Below are 15,486 nucleotides of genomic sequence, written 5' to 3' on the forward strand. Positions count from 1 at the left end.
AGATTGTCTTCCAGAAAACCGGTCCCTGGTGCCAAAAAGATTGGGGAGCACTGCTGTAAGAGCTAATCCACTTCCTTGCCTTTTCCTCTTTCTAGAGGCCGCCTGCATTCCTTGGCTGGTGGTCACTTACTCCCTTCATATCTCAGTTTCTCCCTCAACTCTGCTTCCATTGTCACACAGCTTTGTCTTCCTCTGCTTCCTTCTGTCCTCTTGCTTCACTTTCAGAAAGACTTTTGTGACACTACTGGGCCCACTCAGATAATTCAGAATAATCCCTCATGTCAAGATCCTTAGTTTAATTACATCTTGCAAAGTTCCTTTTGTAACATATTCATATATTTCAGGGACTAGGATGTGCACCTCTTTGGGAAAGGTATTTTTCAGCCTACTCTACCTGTCATCAGGGTATTGGGACAGATGGAGAGAGGCTGGACTAGGGGAAAGAAGGACAGTGAAGCCTTGAAAGAAGGACACTTCACACCTCCCTTCACCTTGGGAGGATTGGTGCTGTTGACTTGGGTACTGTGCCAGGGCTGGTAAGCAGGAGAGGGAGGCTGATGCTAGAACATCACAATCCTGGACCACCAACATGTCTGAGGCAAGAGGCTTTCATACAAGGAATGAGAGTGCAGGTCAATAGGCCCAATAGTCTGGGCCTGGGTACCTCGCTGAGTGAAAGGTTGGGGAAGGCTGACTCTCCTCTGTGGGATCTGGGAACAAGAAGATAACAATGGAGAATTGATCATATTTTGCACTGTGGTCACGATCTTGTCAGTGGACAGTGCCCCCAGCCCATGCCATATCCCTGTCCATCCTCCAAGCCATGCAGACTGACCTGTTTTGGGGCTGATGGTGGAACTGTAGGGACTGACTTCCCATAGTAGGTCAGGTGAGGTGAGGATGAGATGGGGTGAAGAAGAGTCTGTTCATCTAGGCAAGCATGCCCTGCCTTCACTGTAACTTGAATATTAAAAGGTGAAGACTTTAACAGTCAAGGCTTGAGGATGAGAACATATAGTTTCTATCTACTCCTGGTCTCATTTTAGTTCAGCAAGTGCAACTTGAAGGAAATAGGACAGACGTTATAATCTCCACTTTACTGATAAGACCAGCAGGGCTCTGAGAGGCCCTCTAATTTACTCAAGGAGCCTCAGGAATGGAACCAAGAACAGAATGACTCTTGCAGTTCTTCTGTTGTCCTTGGTGCTCCTCCATGTCCCTGCTGTGTGAGATTCACTGAGATCCTGAGGTGATGAGAGCTGAGAGGCAGAACTGACCCAAGGTGTGGAAACCAAATTAAACACATTGTATTTTGTGGGTGATAAAATGGGATGATCTGGAATATGAAACATGTTATCTTCATGGTTTTATACCCTTAATAATATGTTTTGATGGGGTTTTAGGAACAAGTAAAAGTAAATGCCTGTGTTTGATAAGCATCTTGATCCAAAATCCTTCCAACTATTTTCTGCCTCCCAGAAATAAGCTGAACACCTTGGTCTACTGATGGAACCCCTCCAGTTCTCCTCAAAATAGTGGTTTATAATTCACTTACTATCTATTTAATTCAGATCTCAAGACAGAGGGAGATGTGTGGTTATTCTTCCATTTTGAGTTAAAAATCCCATGGTCATCATCATCCTACTCATCATCATTATTCATAACTATTTCCTGTCTTGAACAGCTGTTTTTCCCCTGGACTTCTTGTCTTCCTTTCCATCACGCTCCTCTCCCCTTAAGCTTTTCTGTCTTGGCTGCTTACTTAAGTTGTTCCAAGCGCTCAAGGATAGTGTCAAGTCTTTGATATCTCCTTTTACTTCACTCTTTTCAAATTTTAATTGACTGCTTTCTGCTTGCTGTCCCCCTAGGATTCTGTGATTCTCCTGGATGGTCCTATATCTTTCTTTTTCTTAACTTACTTCCTCTATTTGTTGGTACATATCTCCAGTAAGTTCCTAGAAATTATATATGGAAGGTAAATTTTTGAGTCCTTGCATATCTGAAAATGTCTTTATTCTACCTGAACACTTGTTTGATAATTTTTCTGGGTATAAAAATTCCAAGTTGAAAATGATTGTTCTTCAAAAATCTGAAGGCAGTCTGTCTTCTAGTTCCCGGAGTTATTGAGAGAAAATTTGAAGCCATTCTGATTTGCGATCTTTCAGTGGCGATGTTTTCTTCCCTCTCTCTTTACAAACATGCAGCATTTACCCCCCGTTTTTTCCTACAGTGGTTTAAATTTCACTATTGTTTGCCTAATCTGTGTCTATTAATATTTTTATGTAATATTTTAGGCACTTAGTAAGCCCTTTACCTGGGCTTCCTAGGTGGTGCTAGTGGTAAAGAACCCACCTGCCAACATAGGTAGATGTAAGAGAAGTGGGTTCCATCCTTGGTTTGGGAAGATTCCTTTGGAGGAGGGCATGGCAACCCACTCCAGTATTGTTTCCTGGAGAAACCCATGGATAGAGGAGCCTGGCAGTCTGCAGTCCATAGGGTCCCACAGAGTTGGACACGACTGAAGCGACTTTGCACATGTGCACGCATGAGCCCTTTACATCTGGAAACCCATGTTGTTCAGTTCTGGGACATTTTCTTAGAAAGCAGTTATTAAACTGTGCAGTAAACATTATATGGGCAATTAGGGTGGTATGAACACTTACTTGATTTTCACCTGTGAAGGCAAAGCACAGAAGACTTCATATAATGGCAGGGAGTCCTTGGCAGCCTAGGGATTAGGACTCTGCACTTTCACTGTCACGGCTACCAGTTCAACCCCTGGTGGAGGAATGAAGATCCCACAAGCCATGCGGTGTGGCAAAAAAAAAAAAAAAAGGAAAAAAAATAATTATAATTTCAGAATAGAATAACTTCTGTCAACTTTAATGGTACAAAAATTAAAATACAGATGACAGCATGGAGTTAGGAGAAAGTGAGTGAGAAGAAAGTGGGTGGGGGGCCTCCCTTTACAAAGCAGGGTGTGGCTGGTGAAAATACTATGTTTGATTGAACAAGAAATGATAGAGGTACCCACTGGAAACACTTGAAATAGTGATACCTATTAGGGTATCACTAATAGGTATATTAGTGATATACCTGTATCCCCTATATCCCTAAATAGGCTATTCCCCTGTTAGGGGAAGCAGTGGTAGAATGAGGCTTTAGCACCACGGGGCCAAACCAGGACTGGTGGGAGAGGGGGTAACCTGTTTTGGGGATGGATGAGGGAGCTAGGATTTAAACAGGTAACTTTCATTGACCGTGTTTTCTGCCCATCATTTCACATGATTTTAAAAAAAAAAAAACTTTTTAAAGGAAAAAAATGTTGGAGATAAAATTCACATAACATAAAATTAACCATCTTAAAGCCAACAATTCATAGTTTTTGAAAGCCTTAAGTGGGGTGTCTCAGAGCAGTTGTGGGAGACAAGGGACGACAGGCGACACTGTGTGATTGGCTGTGGACATGGAGGATTGGAGGGGGGCTCCTGTGGAGATGGAGGAGTTGGAGGGGGCTCCAGAAGCCCTCCCCCCACCTCCACCCCCAGGATCCTGGGCCCGGTGGACCGCTGGACCCACCAGGAGGGTTGTGGGGGCGTTCTGAATCCAGTTCAGGCAGCATGGAGCTCTCTTCCTCCGGCCTTGACAGCCCGTGGCCCCTGACCTTCTCACCAATACAGGAAAAATATTTAGTTTCAGCTCTTGAGATGCAAATACATTTTTCAAGGCTGTTTTCACTTAAGATTCAAACACACTGAATATAATCTTTGGGGGAGGGTTCTTTTTGGGACAGGAAAGGCTGTAGGAAGACATTAAGCTAAGCTTCTTGTCAGACTGAGCAAAACAGAGTGTGTTTTGCTTCCTCTGTTTATCATTTTCTCCCCCCTGGTTCCTTTCCACTCCTGTCTTCAAGTTTCCCTCTTTGCCCACACTGTCCTAGCACACAGGGAGGCCCCTGGCTGAGCATTCCCTAACATTTTCTAAACCTTAACAGCTTAAAGTGGAGAAAGGCTGCTGTTTCCAAGCTGCCAGCAGTGTTCTGATTCATTATTGGAGAAAATTGCTTTCCTGTTCTGGGGGGAAAAATGCTTCTGATGTGCTAAAAAGATAAGAAGTTAGGGCTAACAGCTCCATTTCAGAGTTCAGGCTTGAAATCCATGAGCCTTAGACCTGGATGTATTTAGTCTTCCAAAGTCCTGGCTATCCACAGACAGGTGCCACGCACCGTGCCCTACCTGATGGGAGGAAAGAAAAGAGGTCACAAAAGGAGAGCTTCACCATAGTCTTTGAAGGTTACCAGTGAAATAGCACAACTCAGATAGGACTTGAACCCACTGTCTGTTAATTGAAGTCACACACCTGGTCTCAGGACTTACTGAAGCTCAGGTTCTTTATGTCTCAGCACAGAAAGAATTTGGTGAGAGGCAAAATAATAGTTAAGAAGTAGATTTATTGAGAGAGAAACACTCCATAGAATGTGGGTCCTCCTGGAAGGTGAGAGGCCTGGACATATGAGGTGGTTAGTTTTTATGGGCTTGGTAATTTCATTGGCTAATGAGTGGGAGGAGAAGTCCAACTATTTTGGAGAACGGATGGGGATTTCCAGGATTGGGGCCACCGCCAATTTTCTGGCCTCTTTCCTGGAACTGTCATGGCACCTATGTGTGTGTCATTTAGCACATGCTAGTGTGTTACAATGAGTGTATAATGAGGCTCAAGGTTTACTGGAATCCAAATCTTTTAATCAGTTATGTTGCATCCTCAAGGGCTAGCTTATTCTTTTTAAAGGTTGTGCCCTGCCCCCTTCCCTTCTGTTTCACCAGGTACCAGTTAAATATGCTTTCTGTCCAATCCTTGGTCCTTAAGCCAGGCTGTCTCTTCTCTGGGGGTAGGAGCTGGGCCTCTGTATCTGCTCCATAAGGAGCAGATGAATGTGCCCTGGGGGTCAAAGCTGGGCCTCCGTATTTGCTCCATAAGGAGCAGATGAATGTTTAATATGGCACTTCTGAATTGAAGATTGAGCCTTTCAGAGTTGAGAGGTCCTTCTGCATATTGGCTTCTTCGACATAAAAAGGCTGGAATTTTCCAAATTTTAGAAGATGTCTGTGATTCTTTTCTTGGACTTTGTAAATGACTTAGCAAATACAACTGCAGGGGCAGCAGTGCAAAGGGGTAACCCAGTTTCAGGACTACTTGCCCAGAACCTAAGTGGGTAGGTCCAAAACCCTATTATGCAAGTCAGAAGTTCAGGACCATGAGGAGAGGCTGTGCATTATGACGGGAAAGGTTGACTGCATTGGAGGTAGAGTTGGTATCGGAGCCTGACACAGAGACAGTGAGCACTGGACTCTGAGAAGAGGATCCAGGGCAGGCATGATAAAGGAGAGGCTAACTGGAGAACCCTTAAAAAAGGGATAATTGACCTAGGGACTTTGGGGCAATCAAACCATGATCTAGATTTAAATACCAGTAAAGACAATAAAGGTCCATCTAGTCAAGGCTATGGTTTTTCCAGTGGTCAGGTATGGATGTGAGAGTTGGACTGTGAAGAAAGCTGAGCACCGAAGAATTGATGCTTTGGAACTGTGGTGTTGGAGAAGACTCTTGAGAGTCCCTTGGACTGCAAGGAGATCCAACCAGTCCATTCTAAAGGAGATCAGTCCTGGGTGTTCATTGGAAGGACTAATGCTAAAGCTGAAACTCCAATACTTTGGCCACCTCATGCGAAGAGTTGACTTATTGGAAAAGACTCTGATGCTGGGAGGGATTGGGGGCAGGAGGAGAAGGGGACGACAGAGGATGAGATGGCTGGATGGCATCACCAACTCAATGGACATGAGTTTGAGTGAACTCCCGGAGTTGGTGATGGACAGGGAGGCCTGGCATGCTGCAATTCACGGGGTCGCAAAGAGTCGGACACGACTGAGTGATTGAACTGAACTGAACTGAACTGAAAGATAGCTTTGGGACGAATTCTTATCTCATACAAATTAGGCTATATATATATTTTTTTTTTCTCACATAAAAAAAAGGTCTAAGACTGTTTCCTTCTTTCTTCTTATTTCAGCTTCAGTTTTCGTTTCATGACCACAAAATGGCTGCATAACTTCCAAGCATCATGTCCAAATTCTAGACCAGAAGAAGGGTAAGGGTCAAAGAACCAAAGATGTATGCCACCTGTATCTCTCCCTTTTGTTTGTTTATTTTGTCAATACAGCAGTAGTTTTCCTTGGTGTCTGCCCCAATGATTTCCCCTTACATTTATTAGCTTGAATTAGGTCATACCTCTACTATAAGGAAAGCAAAAAAAAAAAAAAATTTTTTTTTTTTTTTTTACCAAGTTCAGCAAACTAGCATAGGTTTTTAGTTGTGGCCTGGACATTTACTTAACCTCTTTGTGTTCTAGTTTCCTCATCTGTAAACTGGGCACTGGACCGTAACTGTGCCTATTTCAGAGGGTTATTATGAAGATTAAATGATTTAATTTTTTTATAAAGCACACAGAACAGAGCACCATTAAAGTGTCTTTTACAAATAATTTTATGTGTTTAGTTATTTTTGGCTATGCTGGGTCTCCATTGCTGTGTGCCGGCTTTCTCTAGGTTCAGCGAGGAGGGGCTACTCTCTAGCTGTAGTGCCTGGGCTTCTCACTGTAGTGGTTTCTCTTCTCGTGGAGCTTGGGCTCTAGGGTTCGTGGGCTTCAGCATTTGTGGCTCAAGGGCTTTAGAGCACAGGCTCAGTAGTTGTGATACATGGGCTTAGTTGACCCATGGCATGGGGAATTTTCCTGGACCAGGGATCAAACTGCCACCCCTGCATTGCAAGGTGGACCCTTAATCACTGGATCACCAGGAAAGCCCTAAAGTGTTTTTAAAGTATATTAAAAGGGAAAAGTATTCACTGGATGGACAGTTAGTAGGGCCCACCATTAAGCGTGGCTCTCCTGCACGGTGATTCTCTTTTGTAGTAACAGTCTATTGAACATTATAACCTAACATTAGCTGTACTTCGGAGGATTAAGGGAATGGTTGCTGTCCTCACTGGGCATAGGTGCTTGGCAACAGCTTGGAGAAGCACTGTAAGGTGATGTGTAGAGAGTGGGGTAAGGGCTAGAGTCCTTAGAGACATAACTGCAAGAGTTATGGCAGAGGTGAAGCTTGGCTATAGCTCCATTTCCTGGCTTCCCTTGCAGCTAATGTGGCCACGTGACTAAGTTTTTGCCAGTAGAGAATGAGCAGAAGTGAAGTGTGCATGAGGGAAAACCCTGGCCTCTGGCCTTTGTGCCTTCTCCCATCTGATGGCAGGAAGGGCAGTGACTAGAGCTACTTCACGAAGACAGCAGAGCTGCTAGGAAGCCTGGATTCCTGAATGACTTCATGGTACAGAGTCACCCACTGACCCTGGACTGTTACATGAGAGAGAAAGAAATTCCTGTTTTGTTTGAACTATTGCATTTTGGATATTGCATATTCATTCCAGCATTTTACCTCAACTAGTAAATTATTTCCATAATTTAAAATAGTATCCATGAAAATATATTTGCTAATGATATGCATAAAATATTTCTAGAAAGGTATTTAGGCTACCTATAGAGGGGGAACTGAGAGGTTGGGTGTTAGTAGTGGGAGGGAATTTTGTCTTGTTTAGTTTCATTCTGACTCCATGTTGTTCTTCAGTCATTCAGTCATGTCCAACTCTTTGTGATTCCGTCGACCACAGCATGTCAGGCTTCCCTGTCCTCCACTATCTGTAGGAGTTTGCTCAGACTCCTATCGATTGAGTCAGTGATGCCATCCAACCATCTCATCCTCTCTCGTCCTCTTCTCCTGTCCTCAATCTTTCCCAGCATCAGAGTCTTTTCCAGTGAGTCAGCTCTTCACGTCAGGTGGCCAAAGTATTGAAGCCTCAGCTTCAGCATCAGTCCTTCCAATGAATATTCAGGGTTGATTTCCTTTAGGATTGACTGGTTTGTTGATCTCCTTGCTGTCCAAGGGACTCTCAAAGTCTTCTCCAGCACCACAGTTTGAAAGCATCAGTTCTTTGGCACTCAGATTATGAGCTCCTTGTTGCAAAATTCAGGCTTAAATTGTAGAAAGTAGGGAAAACCACTACCATTCAGGTATGACCTAAATCAAATGTGATTCCTTATCTATTTATAGTTGTTGAACTTTGACCCATATAAATGTAATACTTATTGAAAAAATTAAAATAAAAATTAATTCATTAATTAGAAATGTTGATATTGCACAACTATACTTTGTGCCAATTCATCACTGATTGGCACTCAACCAGCATGTGACTCCCTTATTCACTAATCCTATGCCCAGAGAAAGGAGAAAGGTGATGAATAAAGCTGGCAGAAAGGAGCAGCTAGGTGAATTCCTTTTAAAAAAAAATGTTATTATTTCTTTGGCTGTGCCAGGTCTTAGCTGTGGCATCCAGGATCTTTAGTTGTGGCATGTGGGATCTAGTTTCCTGACCAGGGTCAAACCTGGGCCCCCTGCATTGGGAGCATGGAGTCTCAGGCACTGGGCCACCAGGGAAGTCCCCTGGGTGAATTCTTGAATGGAAGGCAGAGCTGTGGCATTTTGCCTGAGGCTCTGGCCAAGACACTGCATCTGGGCGCCAGCAATTGGACTCATCTCTCATCAGATTGTACATTGGCGTGAAGGAGATGGTCACTGCCTGCAGATTAATGTCACTTTCATTTCCCGAGCATCCTATGTCCTGAGATGGTATCTTTTAATAGAGGGCACTCCAGGAGACTCGCTCTGAATTTTTGGCTGCATGAGGAAGGTGACTTTTTATACAATTGAAGCAGAATTCAGTTTCCATCTTTGTAACTTGAGTTGATTTTTCCTGCTTTCTGTATTTTATGTTGGTATGAAAAGATGATTTATTATTTTCCTATTCATGGTTTCCAACAAGACTCCCATTTCAAAGCTAAAAGGAAAAAGACAGTATAATATTGAGTAATTTTCTTCTTGGGGACAAAATGGGGGTTTCTTCATTAGTATGGAGCAAGGGAGGGGCTTGTATAATAGCTCAGAGTTTTCCCCAAATCTAATGAATATTTGAAATTATCATTTTATCCTCATTTTATATTGTATTTTATTGTACAATGACTCCTTTTATAAACTCTGGCTCCTGGGAAAACACTAACCCTCTTTCCTGGTGGACACTGATAGCGCTTTTGCCTCCTAGGCATCCTTGAACTCCATGTGTTTTTCCCAGGAGGGTATGTCAGGTGAAATATTTGGTAAGTTAGTAACAGAAAAGGGGGTCAAATAGCTTCAGAGATCACTTTTGCATTATTTGTAAGTTAGAACATCAAAAAATGAATAACCTGATTACTACCATTTTAATCTTCCCCGTTGGTTCTCACTTGCCCACTAGACTAATCCTTATGCTGGACCCTGAGGGTTCCTCACACAACCTGACACCGCTCCTCCCGGGCTGCCTGCCCAAGATCCCCTGAGGGACTCATCTGAAGCCACAGCCAGACAGAGCTGCTGGTTCCTGGGTGCCAGGCCCATGACTCACCTCTCAGATGCCACCTGGTCATGAAATACTTTCCTCCAATCAGAGGCCACAGCTGCTTCTCCAGGGGACCAGTCTTATGTCACATCTTGCATGCCCTTGGATGCAGAAAGCAGATCTTAACCATCTCTGCCTCTCTTGAGCCCCTGGCCCAGAGCTGGGCATATGGTAGGTGCTTATCAGTGTGAATTGCACTGAACGGGTAGAATGCAGCTAAAGAAATGAACAGAAGTGTACTCTCTAAGGTTGGCAAACCAGACCAGCCAAGTTTGGCAAGCTGAGTCTTAACCTAGGGCAAGCCTTAACCCTAACCCTAACCCTAAGTGTACTCTCTGAGGTTGGCAAACCAGACAAGCTGAGTTAGCAAGCCGAGTCCTCTGCTTTCTCATTTTTTGATAGTTGGAGACAATCAAAAGATGACTATTTCATGACATATGAGATGACATGAAATTCACATTTCAGTGTTCATAAACAAAGTCCTGTTGGAACCCAGGAATCACACCCAAGTTTACATTTGGGTTGTGGCTGCTTTCCTCCTCTCAGGGCAGAGCTGGGTAGTTGCAGCAGTGATCATATGGCCAGCAAAGCCAAAAACATTTACTATCACTTTATAGATAAAGTTTGTCAGCCCCTCATGTATAAGCTGAGGTCTTTCAATTGGAAATACACATTTTTGGTCTTTTCCAAATCTGCTGTTGTGCTGGGGACATAAATGGTTCCTATTTCCCTGTTGTTGTTTTTGTTAATACTATTTACTATTTTTGAAATCTTCTGAGCAATAGTCCTATGTATGATAAACGAGAAGTATTCAATTCCTGCTAACCTCAAGAACATTCAAGAAAGGTATATTTGGTACATCAAATAAGTACCTGTGATATGCAGGTAGGAGGTGGCTCTTTGGAGATAAGTTGATGAGTGAGATAAACACAGCCCCTACCTTTGTGTTGCTAATTTTTATGTGGGAAAAAACTGAAACAAATCCATAACACATTTTTGGGTTTTTGTTTGTTTGTTTTGGCCATACTGCCTGTAGGATCTTAGTTCCTTGACCAGGGGTTGAACCAGGCAGGCCCTTGACAGTGACAGCATGGAGTCCCAACCACTGGACCGCCAGGGAATTCCCTTATAACACATTGTTTTAATAGAGTTCGAAGGTGCTCAGGAAACAGAGAGCGGAATACTATAATAGGTGGCATCAGGGAAGGTTTCTCAGAGGGGGCGACATTTCCACTGATACCTGAAGGACAAGTAGGTAGCATGTCAGTGGAGAACAGAGGGACTTTTTTTATGGAGAGAAGTGTACTTCTCGTCTATTTCAGCCTTGGTCATTTGAGGATGTTTGTTACATACATCCATTCCTATTTCATAATGACTACATTCTTTGTACAAAGAACAAAGGATGGACTGGTGTAGGGAGGTACTTTGTGTTCCAAGATAAAGGACTCTGGATTGCTGGCTGCTTATTTCTCTTTAAGGAGGTTTTCTTTGCTTGGCCCCTGAATATCTTAAAAACATAACAAAAACCAAAGGCCTCATACAGGCTGGTCCCCTGCAGTTCCTCAGACAAGTTCTCTGAGCTTACCACATATTCTCAGTCCTTGAGCTTGTGGACAAATCTCTCCTCTATTATGTTGGCCTTGGGAGGGGTGCCACTTAATGACAGCAGTCCAGTGCGAGCCTTCCTGCCTTCTTGTTCTTAGGGTGGAAGAACTGTTTTGGAGTCTGAGTGGATTTGTTCTGGAAAGAGACTAGCTCTAGTGTCTCTTCCAAACGTGTCATCTATTATAGATTCCGGGTACCTCAGACATTCCAACTGATCTATAAAACCAGGACAGTGCCACATCTTAGGTAAACTACCATCAGCTCTGTGAAGAACTCTGGGAGAGAACTAAATATCAGACAGTATCATTTTTACTTGAAAACTCAATGGACAGCCTCTATTCAGAATGAAGATGTGTTTTATTTTTTTTTCCTTCTGGTGACTCATTCTTCATTCCAAATACTCTTTTTGTCATGTAGAGGACCCATGTAAATATGAATAGCCAGCCCAATAAATTAGTCAGCATACTGATGAATATGTTTTCATTTACAGGACCAACTACTCATTCACGTAAATCAATAAAGAGACGAACTAATGCTGGTATAATTGATCAGATGTAAACCTCTCCAAAACATGATTAACCTCTTACTTATGCCTTCAAGATGTGTTATGTTTATAATCATAAGTGAGAAAGCTATGTGTCATTTTGCGTTGTTTAGCATCCAAACACCTTTTCTATTTAGGCAGATCCAAGATGAGTGGAGGCCAGGATCTGGCTTCCCACTCTGGAACCTGAAGCGAAGCAGGTAATCCCCCTTTGGACCCCTTAGACCTGTGTGTGGACATTTGGCCAAGGCTCAGCCAATCAGAGGCTCTTTGGTGAGACTTTGGGTCTTCAGGGAGTGATGATAAGGCTAGAGACAGCCATAGATCATTCATAGTGGCTGGATGGACTTGAGTCTTGGGTGTGTTCAGTTCAGTTGCTCAGTCGTGTCCGACTCTTTGCGACCCCATGAATCGCAGCACGCCAGGCCTCCCTGTCCATCACCAACTCCCGGAGTTCACTCAGACTCTCGTCCATCGAGTCAGTGATGCCATCCAGCCATCTCATCCTCTGTCGTCCCCTTCTCCTCCTGCCCCCAATCCCTCCCAGCATCAGAGTCTTTTCCAATGAATCAACTCTTCGCATGAGGTGGCCAAAGTACTGGAGTTTCAGCTTTAGCATCATTCCTTTCAAAGAAATCCCAGGGCCGATCTCCTTCAGAATGGACTGGTTGGATCTCCTTGCAGTCCAAGGGACTCTCAAGAGTATTCCCCAACACCACAGTTCCAAAGCATCAATTCTTCGGCGCTCAGCCCTCTTCACAGTCCAACTTTCACATCCATACATGACCACAGGAAAAACCATAGCCCTGACTAGACGGACCTTTGTTGGCAAAGCAATGTCTCTGCTTTTCAATATGCTATCTAGGTTGGACATAACTTTCCTTCCAAGGAGTAAGCGTCTTTTAATTTCATGGCTGCAGTCACCATCTGCAGTGATTTTGGAATCCCCCAAAATAAAGTCTGACACTGTTTCCACTGTTTCCCCATCTATTTCCCATGAAGTGATGGGGCCGGATGCCATGATCTTCGTTTTCTGAATGTTGGGTGTGTTAGGTAGTTAAAATAGGAAACAGGAGTCCAGAATGGCAGTGGCTAAAAGACAAGGAAGGGAAAAGCCCTCGAAAATAGAACAAAGGAAGGTCTGAGGACCGGAGTGAGGACCTCAGGTAGAACAAACAGCATTCCTGGCTAGCCCAATTTACATAGGGCAGGCCCAGGGGGAGGAAACAACATATAAAAAGAGGCGCCAAAGGACCGGGGGTCTCTCTCTCTCTCCCTCGCACACTTGTTCTCTCTCTCTCTCTCTCTTTTCTCTTCACATCTTTTGGGTCGGCATGCCCTCATGCCTCGAGATGTATTTTCCTTTTATTTTCTAAATAAAATCGATCTGTCCAAGAACTATAACACGGACTGTCTGAGAGCTGTGATGCGCTTTAACGTCTGTCGCTTCAAATCTTTGTTGTGACGAGACAGAACCGAGATTACGCTCCCCTGACAGGGGGATGGTGATAAGTGTTCGGGGAAGAGATGCTGGGGCCCAGCACCCTACACTTACTGACCCTCTGGTGGAATCTTGATTGTGCAACACAGCCCCTAGTTCCTATTTCCAAGGCTGATTCTTCAGTTTCCCTCAAGTTCTTTGAGGTATCAGGTATCTTTCAGGTAAATTTCTTTTCTGTATAAATTAGCCTGTGTTGGTTTTATTATTTGCAGTAACACTGGCTATATATACTCTGTGTGAGAGTAGGATACAAGGTTTTATTCTGTACCTTTGGACCAGGAAGGATTAATTTAAAAAAAAGTTACAGTTGCTTTTAGGGTGCAACTGACAGGAAAGCATGTATTTTACAAAGGATGTTGTGTTCTAACATGTTTTTTCAGTGCATTTAATTGCTACTCACCCTTTTAACAGAGAAAGGACTGATCAGGGACAGGCCACAGTCTTCAAGAGCTTGACAGAAAGGTAGTGGTATTTTAGAATTCAAAAGCATCTTTGAAACCATCTTATCCAAACCCCTCATTTTGCAAATAAGAAAATTGAGGTTCAAGCTGGCTAAATGATTCACCCCAGATTGCATGGCCAGTTAGTGGATGCGCAGGGGTTATAATCTGACACCATTCCTGGAGGAAAGATGGGCAGGGTGGGGAAGGGAGTGGCAAAGACAAGTATCCAGGTATCCAGTTTGCAGAACTGAGATCAAAAAGTGTATGTTTGTGAAAGGTCTCTATAAGCCGTGATGACGTTGGGATTCTTGGCCTCCAGAGGAGAGGAATTTGATCTTGGGGCCAGTGATAAGGCCTGATGGCTTAGAGCTCTTGTGTAATATAATTTTATTAAAGTATAAAAGAGATAGACAAAGCTTCTTCTAGTTTTAGCAAGGAGTTATATACCTATTAGCAAGCTATTAATTAGAGAAAGGAAATATCTCAAAACTGAGAGAGTGGCACCAGGCCCCTCACCCACAACATGCATTTTGAGATAGCACTGGCACAAGATGAGTCATCCCGGGCCATAAAACAATTGACATGAATCTTGAAGAAAGACAAGTTTCCAAGCAAATACATAGTTTCATTAACATAGCTTAAGAGAACATTTCCATAAGAAAAACGCATTGGTTAGCTCAAGGTTTGAGAAAAGTTAAGTTGGGTGGAACCAGGTATCCTTGTGGCAACACGGAATTTGAAAGGAAACCTCCTTTTAATTTTGTATAGGGAAGAGAAAAAAAAAGCCTGACACTTGCAGTCTATTTCCTTCCCTTGGGGATCCCGAGCCTTCCTGACTGTTACCCTTTCATTTGGTTACAAGGCCAGTTCAGTTCAGTTCAGTCGCTCAGTCGTGTCCGACTCTTTGCGATCCCATGAATCGCAGCATGCCAGGCCTCCCTGTCCATCACCAACTCCCGGAGTTTACTCAAAAACAAATGTCCATTGAGCCAGAGCAGTCACAAAACCAGGTTACAAAATCAGAGAAAAGTTGAATAAGTGTTGAGTTGCTGCTGGAATGCAGGGAACAGGACAGACTCAGGGCCATACCTGAATTTCCTCTCTTGTCCCAAGGATGTGTGGACAAGGAGCCTAAGCAGTTAAGCACTTTTTCTTTTCCAACCCTATAGAAACTTGTCACCTTGCTGAAACTCTTGTGATTCCAGCTGCAACAACTGGAACTTTGGTCCCTTCTTCTTTTGGTCATGATATTGAGAAACACAGTAGAACTTCACTGCAATTGGACTCGTCACAAGTTGGTGACGCTACCTGGCTATTAGGGAGAATTACTCCTTCAGTTTGAGGTGTTTGCTTTACATGTTGGGCAGATATTACTTGTATGCTCCCCGCTGCCAAAAAAATTAATAAATCATTTCAAAGGACAGAATTTATCTTATTTAGGCTTGAAAATCAGTAATTAAAACTGCTTTCTCAGACGTTACTACCATGCAGCATGCTCTAATGTTACATTTTTGACAGATGGGATATATTGAAATCTTGATGTGCTTCAGGATAACTCATCTCTTCTGCATGCTCTTGATATTTAGAGTTGCTTTTTGTTTATTATTTGATTTATGCCCAATGTAGGTCTTCTTACTATTTTTTTTTTTTTTAAGTTATATTTCTGGATGAGCAAAAGTTGTACAATGGGAAAACAAAACAAAACCTGTCTCCAAACCAAGATGGTGACTATGTAGGCGATGGAGGTGTCCGGGCACAGAGAAGATTGGAAAACACAAGCAAAACTAGAATAAACTTTTGCGTGGGAAAAGTCCACTCCAGGAAAAAAAGAGAGTTCAAAGAAGAACCATTTCTAC

The 15,486-nt window shown here is 43.3% G+C and overlaps 1 pseudogene across 1 annotated transcript in view; it reads left to right on the forward strand.

The window, feature by feature from the left end:
• Positions 1–15,486, forward strand: part of LOC147369873 (uncharacterized) — a 42,239-nt pseudogene that overhangs the window by 3,099 nt on the left and 23,654 nt on the right. Inside the window, exon 2 of the transcript XR_015168009.1 lies at positions 6,068–6,145. The product of XR_015168009.1 is annotated as an uncharacterized LOC147369873 (transcript). The remainder of the gene's footprint in view (positions 1–6,067; positions 6,146–15,486) is intronic.

Source organism: Bos grunniens, chromosome 7 (genome assembly GCF_055505025.1).
Source record: "Bos grunniens cultivar Pamir isolate PY7600 chromosome 7, Bosgru_T2T1.0, whole genome shotgun sequence".
In the NCBI taxonomy this organism is placed as follows: domain Eukaryota; kingdom Metazoa; phylum Chordata; class Mammalia; order Artiodactyla; family Bovidae; genus Bos; species Bos grunniens.